The sequence below is a fragment of the Heterocephalus glaber genome, unplaced genomic scaffold (genome assembly GCF_053883595.1).
Source record: "Heterocephalus glaber isolate CG9 unplaced genomic scaffold, H.glaber_assembly_v1.0 deba00001773, whole genome shotgun sequence".
Taxonomy (NCBI): domain Eukaryota; kingdom Metazoa; phylum Chordata; class Mammalia; order Rodentia; family Bathyergidae; genus Heterocephalus; species Heterocephalus glaber.
Window position 1 is genome coordinate 320972 of NW_028258463.1, and position 13970 is coordinate 334941.

The 13970-nt window shown below is 48.1% G+C and overlaps 1 pseudogene; it reads left to right on the forward strand.

Moving 5' to 3' along the window:
- Positions 1-286: 286 nt before the first annotated feature.
- On the forward strand, positions 287-1289 carry LOC101713288 (vitamin K epoxide reductase complex subunit 1 pseudogene; annotated as a pseudogene).
- The last annotated feature ends 12681 nt before the right edge of the window (positions 1290-13970 follow it).

Genomic DNA, 13970 nt, shown 5'->3' on the forward strand with positions numbered 1-13970 from the left:
GTCTTCTGTCACCAAATTGGTACCTGAGTACATATGTAGATAATGTTTTCTGTAAATAACCTATTTTTTTTTTCCTGTATTCTCTCCACTTGTTTAAAGAGGTCCAGAGTTAAATCTGGTTGTTAACCTAGAAATACTGCCTTACTTAAATACTCCTGGTGATTTTTATAACAAAAGGGCTTGACTATTTTTCAATTCAAATAAAGTTATTTGAATTTCAAATGTCAAAAAAAAAAGGCCCGCGGCGGGTTCTCCGCCACCTGGCACCTGGGCGGGGCCTGCAGAGATGGGCTCCACCTGGAGGAACCCCGGTTGGGTGCGGCTGGGCCTCTGCGTGGCGGGCCTGATGCTGTCTTTCTACGCGCTGCACGTGAAGGTGGCACGCGCCCGCGACCCGGACTACCCCGCGCTCTCCGACGTGGGCACCGCCATCTGCTGTCCTCCAGGTGGGGCCGAGGCTTCGGGCTGGTGGAGCACGTGCTGGGAGCAGACAGCATCCTCAATCAATCAAACAGCGTATTTGGGCGCATTTTTTACTCGCTACAACTGTTGTTAGGTAGCCTTCGGGGACGCTGGGCCTCTGTCCTGCTGGTGCTGAGTTCCCTGGTGTCCCTTGCTGGTTCTATCTACTTAGCCTGGATCCTGTTCTTCGTGCTCTATGATTTCTGTGTTGTCCGCATCATCACCTATGCTGTCAATGTGGGCCTAATGTGGCTTAGCTTCCGGGAGTTCTGGGAGCCTCAGGGCAAGGCCAAGCAGCACTGAGGCCTCAGCCCAAACTAGGATGACCTCATCGGCTTAGAGCCCATAGCCTTGCCCAGGCAGGCAGTGTCTGGATCCCTTGAAGGCCCTGCATTTTCCCCCAGCCATGCATAACCACACACAGGAAAGTGGACCAAATATGCCTCTTGCTCTCTCCAAGGGCTGGTTTCTGCCCTGCCTTGGGAGGGAAGGTTCTAAGCAATAAAATTTCCTAAATAAGTAAAAAAAAAAAAAAAATTACCTGAAAATGACTATTATTGCCCCCACTATGTAGAGTAGGAGACTGAGTCACAGAGGGTACATGCTGAGGCTAGTGGGTTGGAGCTGTGAATATCCTGGGGATAGTGAGACGGCTTGGTGCCTGACGGTATGGAAGGAAAAGGAGGAAGGGGTAGAAAACCATCTTTCTGGGGACCTGAGTGTCCAGTTATCCGGGCTCCAAACCTGGGAGTCTCCCGACTCGCACCTCTCCCTCCCCTGCAGTGACTGCTGTGATCTCTCTCTGGTCCACTCCACTCCGTGGTGTCAAAACCGCCTGCCCTGCACTGCTCCTCAGGGTCTCGCCTGGACTCACTTCGTGACTTTCAGCTGGTGAGTTACCAGGAGTTTCCCCACCCCGATCCACCGATCCATCGTCTATACCACTGCTGACCCAAGCAATGTTCTCCTTCCCTGATACTTTGTAAATACCTCATGTGCACATTCAGTGTCCTTGGGAGTTTATATGACGGACTATCCAGTCAAATGTTTATGGGATGAAAGACGAGGTCACAATCCGTGAGAAGAACTTACATCTAAAGCCAGAGGGATGAACCGGGGCTCATGCAGAAAAGAACTTTGCATTTCCAGGGTCCAAGAGTACCAAGAAGAAACAAATCAGGCCTTTGATTAAGACAGGGTGAAGTGGCATGAGGGCCAGAGTTAAAATTAACTGCTGGAAGCTGTGAGTACTTTGCACTTAGGCCAATAAAGTTGAACAACGCCAGCCACTACTGTGATAAGTGAAAAGTACAGTGAATATCAGGAGTAGGATTTTCTGCCAGGTGACAGCCCACAACACTCCTTAACAACTAAAGGAGGGGAGCCAACAGGAACACCTTTTATTTGTTCAGAGAGATGCTGCATCCTCCCAAAGGCATCCCCATCTAACCAAGATGAACACAGGAAGGTGACATGGCTGGGGAGCTGATAGACCCTGGAGAAGGAGCAATTTGTGAAAAAGAGGATTTCCAAACTCTCCTGTCAATTTTTAAGTATATTTCGGTCTTTCTTACAGTGCACACAATTCAACGATTGCTACTTAGGTGGAACAACAAAGGAGGCTCAGATTGAGAAACGTTGGCCCCCTTTGTCTCTAAGTTCCTGCAGGGTCAGGTGCATCTCTGATTCATTTAAGGGTGTCCTTAGGAACCACCAGGACCACCCTAGACACAGCTGGCATTACCCTGTGTGTTCATTTCTTTGAACCTATCACTGGACCAATGTGCTGTAGAGACGGATAACATGGGACAGCAGAGAGAAAATCTGGGGTGAATTATTTCACAAGTTTGTCTCTGCTCCTACAATGGAAAAAAAAATTAAATCTAATTAGCTAACCCTGAAGTGGAAGGAATCATGTTGTATTCAAGCTTCAAGCTTTACATGATCACTATTTTTGAGACTAAGAAGGCTGAGATACAGGCCAGTCTCCCAGGTTATTTGGTGATAGGCAGAGCACTGTCATGAATACACCTCTTAAGTCAGCACTAAGACCAGCTTTGGGTCTGTTGCTACCTAGTCATGGGATTGGGGGAGCCAGTGTTGGCTGATTTGTTTCTTAAGTCAACATGCACTTATTGAGCAGCTACTATGTGCCAGACAGGCACTGCGCTAGGAAGTGGGGTTACAGTGGTGAGCAAAAGAAAGTCCCTGTCCTCCTGGAGCTTGTGACTTACTTGGAAAAGACAAAATAACTATTAAACTGATAACATCCCAGGCAGTAATACATGCTATGAAGAAAACCACATCCCAGCAAGGGTGAAAGGATAGGTTTGTGTTATACAGAATGGGCAGAGAAGGGCTCTCTGCTGAGATGGGCACAAACCGAGTGACGTCAGGTGAGGAAGCTCATGGTTGCCCGGGGTCAGGGCACTGCCAGAAGAAAGGACAGTAAGGGCAAAGGGTCTGCGGCAGAATCTTGCTCAGTGCACTCGAGCAATAGGAAGGAGTCCAAGCGACTTGAGCACGGAGCACAAAAGGAAGCTGGGTCGAGATCACAGGGGGCCCTGGAGGGAACTTGCATTCTACTCTCAGCAAGGGGGAATCTGGACCTGACTTTTCTTATACAAAACTCTGTCTGCTCTGTGGAAAAATCAACAGGGAATCATGGGGAGAACCTAGGAGACCAACCAGGGATGGCTATGGCTTGGACTGAGGGCAGGTTTTCCCGTAGAAGGTAAAGCTGATTGATTTACTGATGGACGGATGGACGGTGTGAAAGAAAGAGGCAGCAGGAGGCCCACTTGAGCAGCTGAAGTATCTGGTTGCCATCCTTAAGACGGGAGCACTGTGGGAAGGGGGGACACAGAGCTCCACTGGACACATTCAGATTGGTGACAAGGGGCATGACATCGCGTGGTGGCCTGGGGGCGGAGAGGGGGCGCTAGGGAGCACATGTGGGTAACTTCCTGTATGGGGTTCAAGCTTGGGGCTACAGAGTAGAGGCCTGGACATCAGGCCCAGGGCACCCTGATTTAAAGAACTGAGCATCCAGCCGAAGGGGACCTTGACAAGGGCAGAAGAAATGGACATAAACACTGGGTGAGCAGGTTCAAAAGCTAACAGAGGAAATGGAGTAACCAACTACATTTCAAGAAATCTGTCCCCATAGGGAAGGAAAGACATTTGAGGTGGGGCCTTGCCAGAGGGGGATACAGAGTCAGGGGATTTTTTGTTGTTTTTTTTCTTGTGGGAGGTACTCCATCACATTTGTAGTTGATAGATATAATCTGGCAAAGAGGAAAAAAAAATGATAGTGCAGGACAGAGTCTCCCTAACCATAACTTTCTCCCTTTTCTTTATTGTACAGCTCGGAGCATTGATCAATGTGCTTAGTAATTGTTTGTGCTTGGTGTTTCTGTGAATGTCTCTGGCATTTATTTCCGCTCTAGGCAAAATTGTTTCCCTCAAATATGCCTATGGAACTAGACCAGATCCATTTAATGATGAAAATTCTTTGAAAAAACAAATCCCCGGACTTTTGTCCGTGAGCCCTCGTTAGTTCTTCCCTTATCACCGGGTTGTAGAGGTGTCAGCGAAATCGATGAGAACAAGTTACTATTATTGAAAGCTTAGTATGTGCTTTACATGAATTATCTCTATGAAACATCGCTGTGATGTAGGGACTATTGATTATCTCAGCTTAATGATGAAGAAAGTGAAGTTTTCTGAGGTTAAACCACATGCTCAGGGTCCTGCAGGCAGTGCGTGGTGGAGCCAGGTTCAGGACCAGATCCCAGTGTCTTTCGGGAGACCCTTTAGAGGGCTGTCCTGCCCCCAGGAGCGCTGGTCCTGGCTGGGGCCGCTACAGGCAGCTGTCAGATGTAGACTGCATCCTCTTTCCACCAGGCTGGGAGTGGGCAGCAGGGGGCGCTCTCCTGCCACAAGAAGAGGACTAGATCCGCTCCAGACTGGAAAGATGGACTCTGTGGACAGCCCCATCAGAGGGGCTCCCTAAGTCTCCGCTTGCTCTTCCCCCGAGTTTATTTCTGATGCTGTGTGTCCAAAATCACCTCCCAGCACCAGGAACACATCTGCTTTGGTGGAAAGGTCTTGAGATAAGGGTGAGATAGAGGTGGGAATCCAGGCCCTTTGACTTGGGCGTGTTGATATTAAAATACTGGGGTTCCAAGGAAAGGCAGCAAGCTAAGGTGGCCTCTCCGTCTTGGAGTCTAGCAAAGCAGTGTCAAGCCCAGGGCTGGGGGGCTGTGTGGATTTGATGCTGGCCAGACACCAAACACCAAACTGCAAACATTGGCTTTCTTCGCTAAGGCCCTGAGCTGGCTTTTTTTTTTTTTGTACCAAGGATGGGACTCAGACTCCATACTGAGCTATGTCTCCAACCCTTTAAATTTTTCTTTTTTCTTTCTTTCTTTTCTTTTTTTTTTAATATTTTGAGAGGTTCTCAGTAAGTTGTCCAAGCTGGGCTTGAATTTACAATCCTTCTGCTTCAGCCTCCCAGAATCCTGGGATTACAGGTGTGTGCCACCAAGCCCGGTTTGAACTGGCTTCTTTCTAAGTCCCCAATCTCTTTTTTTTGGTACTGGGGATCGAACTAGGGTCCTTGTGCTTGCGCAGCAGGCGGCAAAACCACTGAGCTAAATGCCCGGCTCCTAAGTTCCCAATGTTTAGAACCACTGAATGAACTATATGCATGTATTTCTCCTTGGAAAAGCAGATCGCTGCACCTGCAGGGGTGCTACCAAGAAAGGGAAGCCCATCTAGAGGCTTTGAAGCAGAGTGAGGAGGAAATCAGGGGTTGTTAATCCATCCCTGCCCTCCCTGGCCCCTTCTGTTAGGACATCACTAGCCATTTGCTGCTCTGGGGCCTGGGGGAGGCACAACCATCCCCACAGAGCACAGGAATCGAAAGGAAGCCATGTGCTGGGTGCCTGAGTCCTGGAGCCTCCACAGCTGTCTGCCTGTGACTGTGGCTGTCCTGACTGGAAGCGCCCCAGGCCACAGAGGGCTGAGCAGGGACACAGCTGCTCCTGCTGGGAGTGCTCAGGCTGCAGTCTCCCCATCTCTAAGAGCAAGGATGTGTGAGAGGAGGAACCAGGAGCTCTGTCTTGTTAAGAGATTCCAGATTCAGCTTGGCTGTGTGGATGCTGTGCTCCGCTGGCAGCCCCCATACTTCCTGATTAAGTCTGGCTTCCTCTGGGTGGCCACTACCTGGGACTCCCAGAGGTCACTGTGGGTGGCAGGAAGCAACCAGTGTCCTGGTTTTGCCCCAGAAAAAAAGCTGGTCCTGGACTTGGAAGCACGGGCTCTGCCTTAACCCCAGCCCAGTGATGTGTTCAGAAGCAGGGGAGCCGGCAGTTGTGGGGTGTCGCAAGCCCCCTCCTGCTGTAGATTCTTTGCACTCCACCTCCCCTTCCAAGGCACCAGTCTCAGAGCTGATCCTTTGCATTTAGAGTTACAGCTTCTCCACCCTGCACCAGCCAAGAGCCCTGCTTGCTGTTTGCCTAAACAAACACAAAGATCAAAGGTGCCGCAAGTTTCAATCACCCATGAATGAATGCAAGAAACAGAGCCCTCGGGGGCCTGTCATCTAGTTGAAGAGATGAGAGCCAAATTCAGGAGAAGTTTAGTATCAGGGAATTGCACAAGTGATGGTTTCAATGACTGTGGAAGAAATGTTACAGGCAGGTTCCTTTCTGATGAATTATCAAACGCATTGTGTGTGTGTGCATGTGTGTGTGTGTGTGTGTGTGTGTGTGTGTGTGTGTATTACTGGGGAATAAACTCAGTGCCTCCACACTGATCTACATTCCCAGGCTCTTTAAAAAAATTTTTGAGACAGGTTCTAAGATATCCAGGCCGGGCTAGAACTTTTGATCCTCTTGCCTCAGCCTCTCAGAGTGCTAGGATTATAGGTGAGCATTGTCATGCCCAGCTAAATGTATGATTCTTTCCTGGTCCAGTAGTGAGAGGAGCTGCTTCCATCCTGCATGGCCAGGAAGGGCCACACTGAGGCAAGGTGGGGTTGCATTTGAGTTGCTCCTTGAAGGCTGAGTGCATCCAATTCTAGAAAAAGAACTCGGGATCCATCTTTTCTAGATGAGTGTTGGATTTCAGGTTACTCACATCATCAGGGTGCCCAGAAAATACAATTTTGTAAATAAGAATGACCGTTTTGAGGATTCACTGTGTGCCAATCATTGCATCATATTCAAAAGTTATTTCTGATATTTTCAGCAGCACTCATTGGAAGATCACCCCTTTAGCTTAATCTATGAACGAAGCAAATGGGGCTCCGAGAGTGTCATCGTTTTGTCTAAGGTCAGAGCTAAGTGACGGTGAGGCCAGGCTTTGAGGTCTGTTCTCTCTGACCCCTGTGCCCAGGGGCTGAGGTTCAGAGAAAGGGCCCATCTGTAGCTGCTTTCAAGTGGTTTCCCAGAGGGAGGCCGACCTGCTGTCTTAGAGTCCTCCTAAGACCCTGCCTGATCAGTTCACCTACCTTTGATATTATTTTCTTGTCTTTTTAAAGATATGAAAGAGGAGCCCAAGCAAATATTGTTGCAGCTCAAGAGAGAACAAAGTGTGCCTGGAGATGTCAGAACTAAGGGGAAGGTCTGAACCAGAGGAAACCGGTCAGCAGGTAGTGATACCAGTGACCCAAGAATGCACAAACTCCACCCTCCCGCAGGCTTCCTCTCAGTCCTTGACACCTCCTCCCGCCTCCCCGCATTGAGCTCTGAGAGGAGCTCAGTCCCAGCCACAGGAAGCAGAAACCTTGATCTGCAGGTTGGGGAGAAGACAGCACCGGAGGACTGTGCCATGCTGGGGGGAAGGCAGCATCTGTTTGGGCCGAGGACCCAGCATGCTTCCAACCTGTAACTGTCTCCTTCCCCTTGCCTTGGCTTTCCTGACTGCAGAAATGAGGCGATTTTCTCTCCCCTCCTGTTCTGTTGTCATGGAGTCGCTGATCCACTTGGCCCCTGTCTTAGTCTGTTCGGGCTGCTAGAACAGTGGATCACAGACTGGGTGACTTTTAAACAACAGAAATCTCTCACAGTTCTGGAGGCTGAGAAGTCCAAGGCACTGGCAGGTTCAGTGTCTCAGGAATGCAGGCTTCTTCATTTATAGACAGCCAGTTTCTCACTATATCCTCCTTTCTGGGGTGTGGTTCACAAGGGCCCCACCCTCATGATTCAGCCACCTTCCAAAGCCTTGGCTTCTGCTACCAGCACATTGGGGGTGAGGATTTCAATATATGAATTTGGTGGGGACTCAAACATCCATTCCACAACAGGACTCTTCAAAAGCCTTTAAAGTTCAAGGTGATACACACATCCTCCATTAAGGAAGTAAAACCACATTCTAGAAAGAAATATACACAGGGAATATGAGTATATAAAAAAAGAGAGACAGGAATTACTATTCTTCCAAAGGTAACTAATCTGACATTTGTGTGAGTTCTGGTTGAAATGTTAATTTTTTAAATACAACCATAATGAAACTATACATAACTTTGTTTCTTTTTTTGTTCATTCAGTATTTTCCCAAATTATTATTAAACTTTGTGAGCATCATTTTAACTACTATATAACATTAAACCCTACAGAGGTAGCGTAATTCATTTTACTCCTATATGACTGACTGTCTAAGTGGTTGTAGCTTTTTGCTCCTCTAAGCCCTATCACAACGGACATCTTTGTGCCTGAAAGTTTTTGACATTTTAGTTTATTGCCTTAGGATGCATTCCCAGAAGTGGAGTTATGGGGACCATGTTTAAGGCTGCTAATATATTTTTCCAAAGTGCTTTCCAAAAGGGTTTTATTAATTATATTTTATTGGGAATCTATAAGAGTGTGAAACATGTCACAGTCTGTCCAGCAATCAACATACTGTTTTAAAATCAGTTTCTAACTGCTGAGTCTACTCTTCATCTGAAACAAGTGTTACAGGTCAGGCTAGAGCTGTCCCTGATCATGTTCTCATACACTTACTCCTCCTGTCCGGTAGATGCCTACTGCTAGCTGGCACCTTTTACTCCTTCTCTTTACAATGTGTAGTATTCGATTGCATGGGCCTGCTGATATTTTTTAAAAATGTGTTCTTTTTCTCCTCTGAGAGCAGAGGTTGGCAAACTTTCTGTAAAGAGCCAGGTGGTAAGAGTGTTATACTCCGCGGGCTGTGTGTACTGCAACTACTAAATCTGCTGTTGCAGTACAAAAGCAGCCATGGCGATATGCAGACACACGAGTATGGCTGTGCTCCAGGCTGGATTCAGTCTGCAGACTTTGGTTTGTGGGCTTCTGTTCTGGGCTGAAGCTGAATTCCTTGGGTTAAGGGCCAAGTGGATGCCTCAAGCCCCTGGAATGGGGCTATGTGCAGTGAGCCTTGACAGTGCGTGGGGAGGAGGGCTGCTGTGTTCAGTCCTGGACTCGGGCTTGAGAAGAGTGAGGACATGCGGGTGGCATTCTGCATTGCCTCCTCCATGTTCTCTGCAGCTCTGCCCTTCCAGTGGATCGAGGCAGAGGAGCAACATGAAGGGACATTCCAATATGACATGAGTCTTTTGGGCCCTGGGAGTGGGAAATTAAAGAAAGGCACTTTTTGCCTCTACCCTCAGCTGACCCCAAGCATGAGTCTTCCTCAGAGCAAGGTGCATATCAGTCAGGGATAAAAATAATGCCAACTCAGACAAAAGAGTAACAACATCCAGCATTTATTGAGTACTTACCGTGCACCGGAGCATTGGGAATTCCTATATAATCCACCCAGCACTGCCGACAGTGAGATCCATACTATAGTTACTCCTGTTATATAGATGATGCTATAGTTTAGATGTTGACTGTCCCCCTCAAAGGTCCACGTATATCTAATTCACTTGCCTCGTTGCTAGGACAAAATATGCCACACCCACAACTTAAAAGAGGAGAGGTTTCTTTTGGCTCACATTTTAGTCCCTGGTTGGCTGGCTCCAAAGCAGAAACAGCAAGGCAGAAGGGCATGGTGGAGGAAAAGCTGCTCACCTCATGGCAGCCAGGGAGCAGAGGGAGAAGGGAGGAGGTGGGGAGGAACATATAACCTTCCAGGTTGTGTCCCCCTGTGACCTGCCTCTAACCAGACCTCACCTCCTAACAGCAAGTCAGCTGTAGAGCCCCATAACCCACTCACTTTCCACAGAGCCCCACTTTGAGCACTTGTGGTTTAGCGGGGATGCTCCAGATCTAAACCATAACAGTGTGAAAGGCTTGGTCCTAGGGGCAGTGCTGTTGGGAGGTGGTAGAAACTTTAAGAAGTAGGGCCCAGCGAGAGGGCCTCAGATCACTGGGGACCTGTCCTTCAAGGGGATTGGGGACTTCAGTCTCTTTTTCCTTCCCTCTTTGCTTTCTGGCTGATGATGTGAGTACCTTGTTCTGGTACCTGCTCGCCACCATTACCACCTGGAACCCCCTACGAGAGGCCCCAAGGCAATGGATCTACTTGATCATGCACTGGAACCTCCAAAATCGTGAGCTGACCCTTTTCTTTTATCAGGTAATTGCCTCAGGTGTTTTGTTACAGTAATGGGAAACTGACCATCGTGAATGAGGAGCACAGGGCTTGAACTGATGGCACCTGACAACAATGCATCCACTTCTCACTGAGGCAGACACTGTCTGTTGCTTGCCCAATATCTATTCTACCTTCTTCCTTAGTGTCAAGATCCTGACCAATATTCTGAGGTGACAAACTAGTTTCCAGTCTCCCTTGCAGTTAGGTTTGGTCAATGAGATGTAAATAGAAACACTTTGGTTATTTCTTTTTCCTGCAGCTTGGAATGCAAGCATGATGACTGGTGCTCCAGCAGCTATGATGAAACCTTCTTGTAGATGGAAACCATGTGCTGAGGATGGAGGAATAGAAGCATAGATGGATCCTGGGAGCTACCAAATCAGCTCTGGGTTGCCTTGTTCTGGACTTTTTCTTTCTTTCTTTTTTATAAGATGAGAGAAAATAAATCTCCATCTTGTTTAGGCCACATCAAACAGGTCTCCTTTACAGGAAGATAAATGCAATTCCTAAGTGTTAAAGCCTCAGAGAAGAAACCAGAGCCTCTCTTATAACACACATGAGATTTTTGAAGAGGCAGGATCCAAACATACATCTCTTTCCCTATCCCTAATTCCAGAGTCATCAAATGCAAGGAGAGGAAAGGATTGAAGTATGTGCCAGGGATTTAACAGAAGTGGAACTCAAGGGGAGGGGAAGAAATGAGTCAAAAGGAGAGGAAAGAAGGACTTTCCTTACCAATGTACAGAGGAGTGGCCGCACAAGGGCAAGAGCAGAGGTTGAAGTCTTGCATTCTTTGAAGGCCAGGACCCCAAGTTATCATGGCTTCTGAACAGATTAGATGATACAGCATGAGCCCAAGACAAAGCACTGTTGTAGGTGGTCCAGGCTCTTCAGCCATCAGTGAGGTTGCTTAAGAGCCATCTGCAGTCTCCCTCCTTCCCCTGGCCCACTGTACTGATTGCATAGTCACCCAGAATGTGACTATGGTTTGGTGGAAATGAAGCCAGCTGGTAGATCAGTGGAGGGATATCCATGTATTTTCCCAGGAAGTAGCCAAGACGGTGAATGCACCTGTCGCTGGTGAGGTCTGCCACTTAAGAGTTTGGGCCCAGAATCTGGCTGTTGTCCTGACAAAGATTAGATTTCTATCTGCCATTGTCTTTATGCTCTGATCTCCACGAGAGCGTGCTGGTGGCACAAGTGGGAAGTCGAGTCTGCCTGAGGCCAGGTGAGGGGATAGGGTGAGAAGTAAAACCATCACAGGGGAGGACAAAGATGCAGGGGGAGGTCTGATACTAAACTGAAAGAAAGAGGAGGCCAATCCTCACCAGTGCCTTTGTAAGAGGCCAGCCCTGTGAAGTTAACCTTGAAAGAAAGTCAGCGACTCAGCCTCACACTTTACCCTTGTCCTGACAAGTGCAGCATTTCCAAGTTTTCCCTCGGAGGACTCCCTATCAAGACAATCTGTAGATTTTCTTCCAGTCGGCATATTGGCTGCAAAGATAATGTAGGTATTTTCAGTCAGCCCGGAGCAGGAAAGATAAGGGGTGGGGGGAGAGCTGGGGAAAATGTGATTGAGTGACCAAGATAAATTTACTGTACCACAGGAAATTGAAATGCAAAAATAAGGATTGGGAGCAACTGAAATATTTAAAAAGATAGAGAAGGGACAGGCAGTCTAAGGGAGCAGCTTACCCCTTCATCGCCAGTGCTCTTGAATATTGCAAAAGATAATAGGGTGAAGAAAGGACCAGAATAGAAACTAGCCATTAAGGAAGACAGAATGACAGGGTTTAGCTTACAAATGGGAATAGAATTAAGAGAGGGAGGAGAAGTGAGAAGGGTTTGGGGCTTGTCTCCTCGGCCTCTGTTCTCATTTAGGTTATGTCTGAGAGAGAATGCCTTTCTATGTTGTGGGTTTTGCCTCCAAGAAACCTTTTCCTGGCCCTATCTCCCTGGAGTCTGTGGACCAGGTAAGGACAGCAGTATTTTCGGGCCATGAGCACTAGGGGCATTGGTTAGAAGTACCAGTTGGATTGGCTGCTGTAACTAAGAGACCCACCAATCACTGAAAGGTTTGTGTGATATAGGAGCTTATTTCTCTGTAACATAACTGTTTAAGGCAAGCTTTCTACCCAGTCACCTAGGGACCCAAGCTCCTTCCACCAAGCCTTGATGTTGTCTACAAGGCTAGGGCTGGGCTGCAGTGGCTCCAGCCACAGGGAAGGGGTCAGAACCTAGAGAAGACACAGCCACATGCTCAAGGCTCAGGCTTAGACATGGCACCCGTTGTTTCCATTCCCATTCTTTCAAGAACCTCTGAGTTCATGGCCCCTATTAACTGCAAGGGAGGCTGGGAAATGTAGTTTCAGCATGTTCTCAGAGAGAACTGACTGTGACCTAGGAAGGTAAATAGCACTCAGGAGCACTGAGAGCTGGTTGGAAGGAGGGCCAGAGAGGCTGAGGTGCTGGTGGGCAGCAGTCTCTGGTGAGAGGCTGGTATCTGAGAGAGCTGCCCTGTCACCCCTGCGCCTGGACTTCTGGCCACTGGCAGGAAAGATGTCCACTGAGGTTCCCCAGCAGGGTCTGACAGCAGAAGCATTTCTTGGTGAACGTCTCTCCTCATCTTGCATGTGATCAGCTCCCACCCCCGTCCTGACACCAGCCTGGGCTGTGGGAGGCTGAATGCTTATTTCCCCTTATCTCGAATGGGAGCATCATCCTACAGAAAGTCCACCTCCTTATCCTCCCAAATTGAGAGTAAAGTTGAGGCTGGAAGCAGGCCACACTGAACAACCAGCTGCTAACAGGTGGCCCAGAAAGGGAGTAAAGGTCAAGGAGGCGCAGGCCTCCTCCAGCTCAGTCAGCACTAGGGTGGGGTCTCTTTCATGAGTGGAGTTGGGGATGGGGCTGTTTCCGTCTACCAGACCCCAATCAGCCAGGACCCAGCCTGCTCTTCCTCAGATGCACTAATCGCCAGGCCTTGGGAACCTCTTCAGGCCCAGTGGCTTCAGACCAATCTGCGCAATAGCTCTTTCCCTCCACAATCAATACAGACACACTATCAGGGGCTGGCTGCTGGGCAGGTCAGATCTGATGGTTTCAGTCTCCCTCTATTTTCAAGGATAAAATCCATGCCTAAAACACCCAAATGATTCAGAGGGCACCGTGTTGCTTATCTATTTTTTTCTCCTTCATAGCATCAGCTTGCCAGTTCTTTAAAACAATAGAACTATTTTCTTTCTCTAGATATGAAACACGGCCTCTGAGACCTTGCCTTGAAGTCAGGTGATCTCGGCTCTCTTGGGCTGTCTGTGAAGAAAGGCTGCAAGCAATTCTCTCCCTGAGGTTTCCTCCCTGCAATCTGGGAGCTGGCTGAGTGTTCATTTCCCAAGGACTTGCAGGAAAGAATGTGTTTATGCTAGAGGGATACTCTGAAATTGCAGCTTTGCCTGTCTAAAATTGCCAGAAGAGCTCTGCTGGGGCGAGATACCTGGATCTGACTGCCTAGCATTGCTGAGGTATGGTAGAGCTTGTCACTTACCTTGTTTTTGCTGAACTCTGTAGTCCTATTTAGACACAGAGCCTTGAAGAAACCCACTCCCTGATTCCCAAGAGAACACCTTGTTTCCTTTCTCTCCTGGTCGATCCAGATTCCTGTCAGGACACTTCTTCATCAATCTTAAAACTTGGAAATTTAAAGCACACGGCTCTTTTCTTTCTTTTTAGAAATAGACTTTATTTTTCACTCTCTGTATAAGTCATGCCAATTCAATATAAAAACTGGGAAAGAGAGAGTAAGCAGGTGACTGAGAGACCAGGGCTTGGCAGAAAGCAACTATAGCACCCCCTGCATCACTGCATGCTGGCTCTGTGGATCCCTTTCTCTCTTGTCTGCCTTTTTGGATGCTCCCAGGTATTAATTAAGAGTCTTGTTTCTTCAG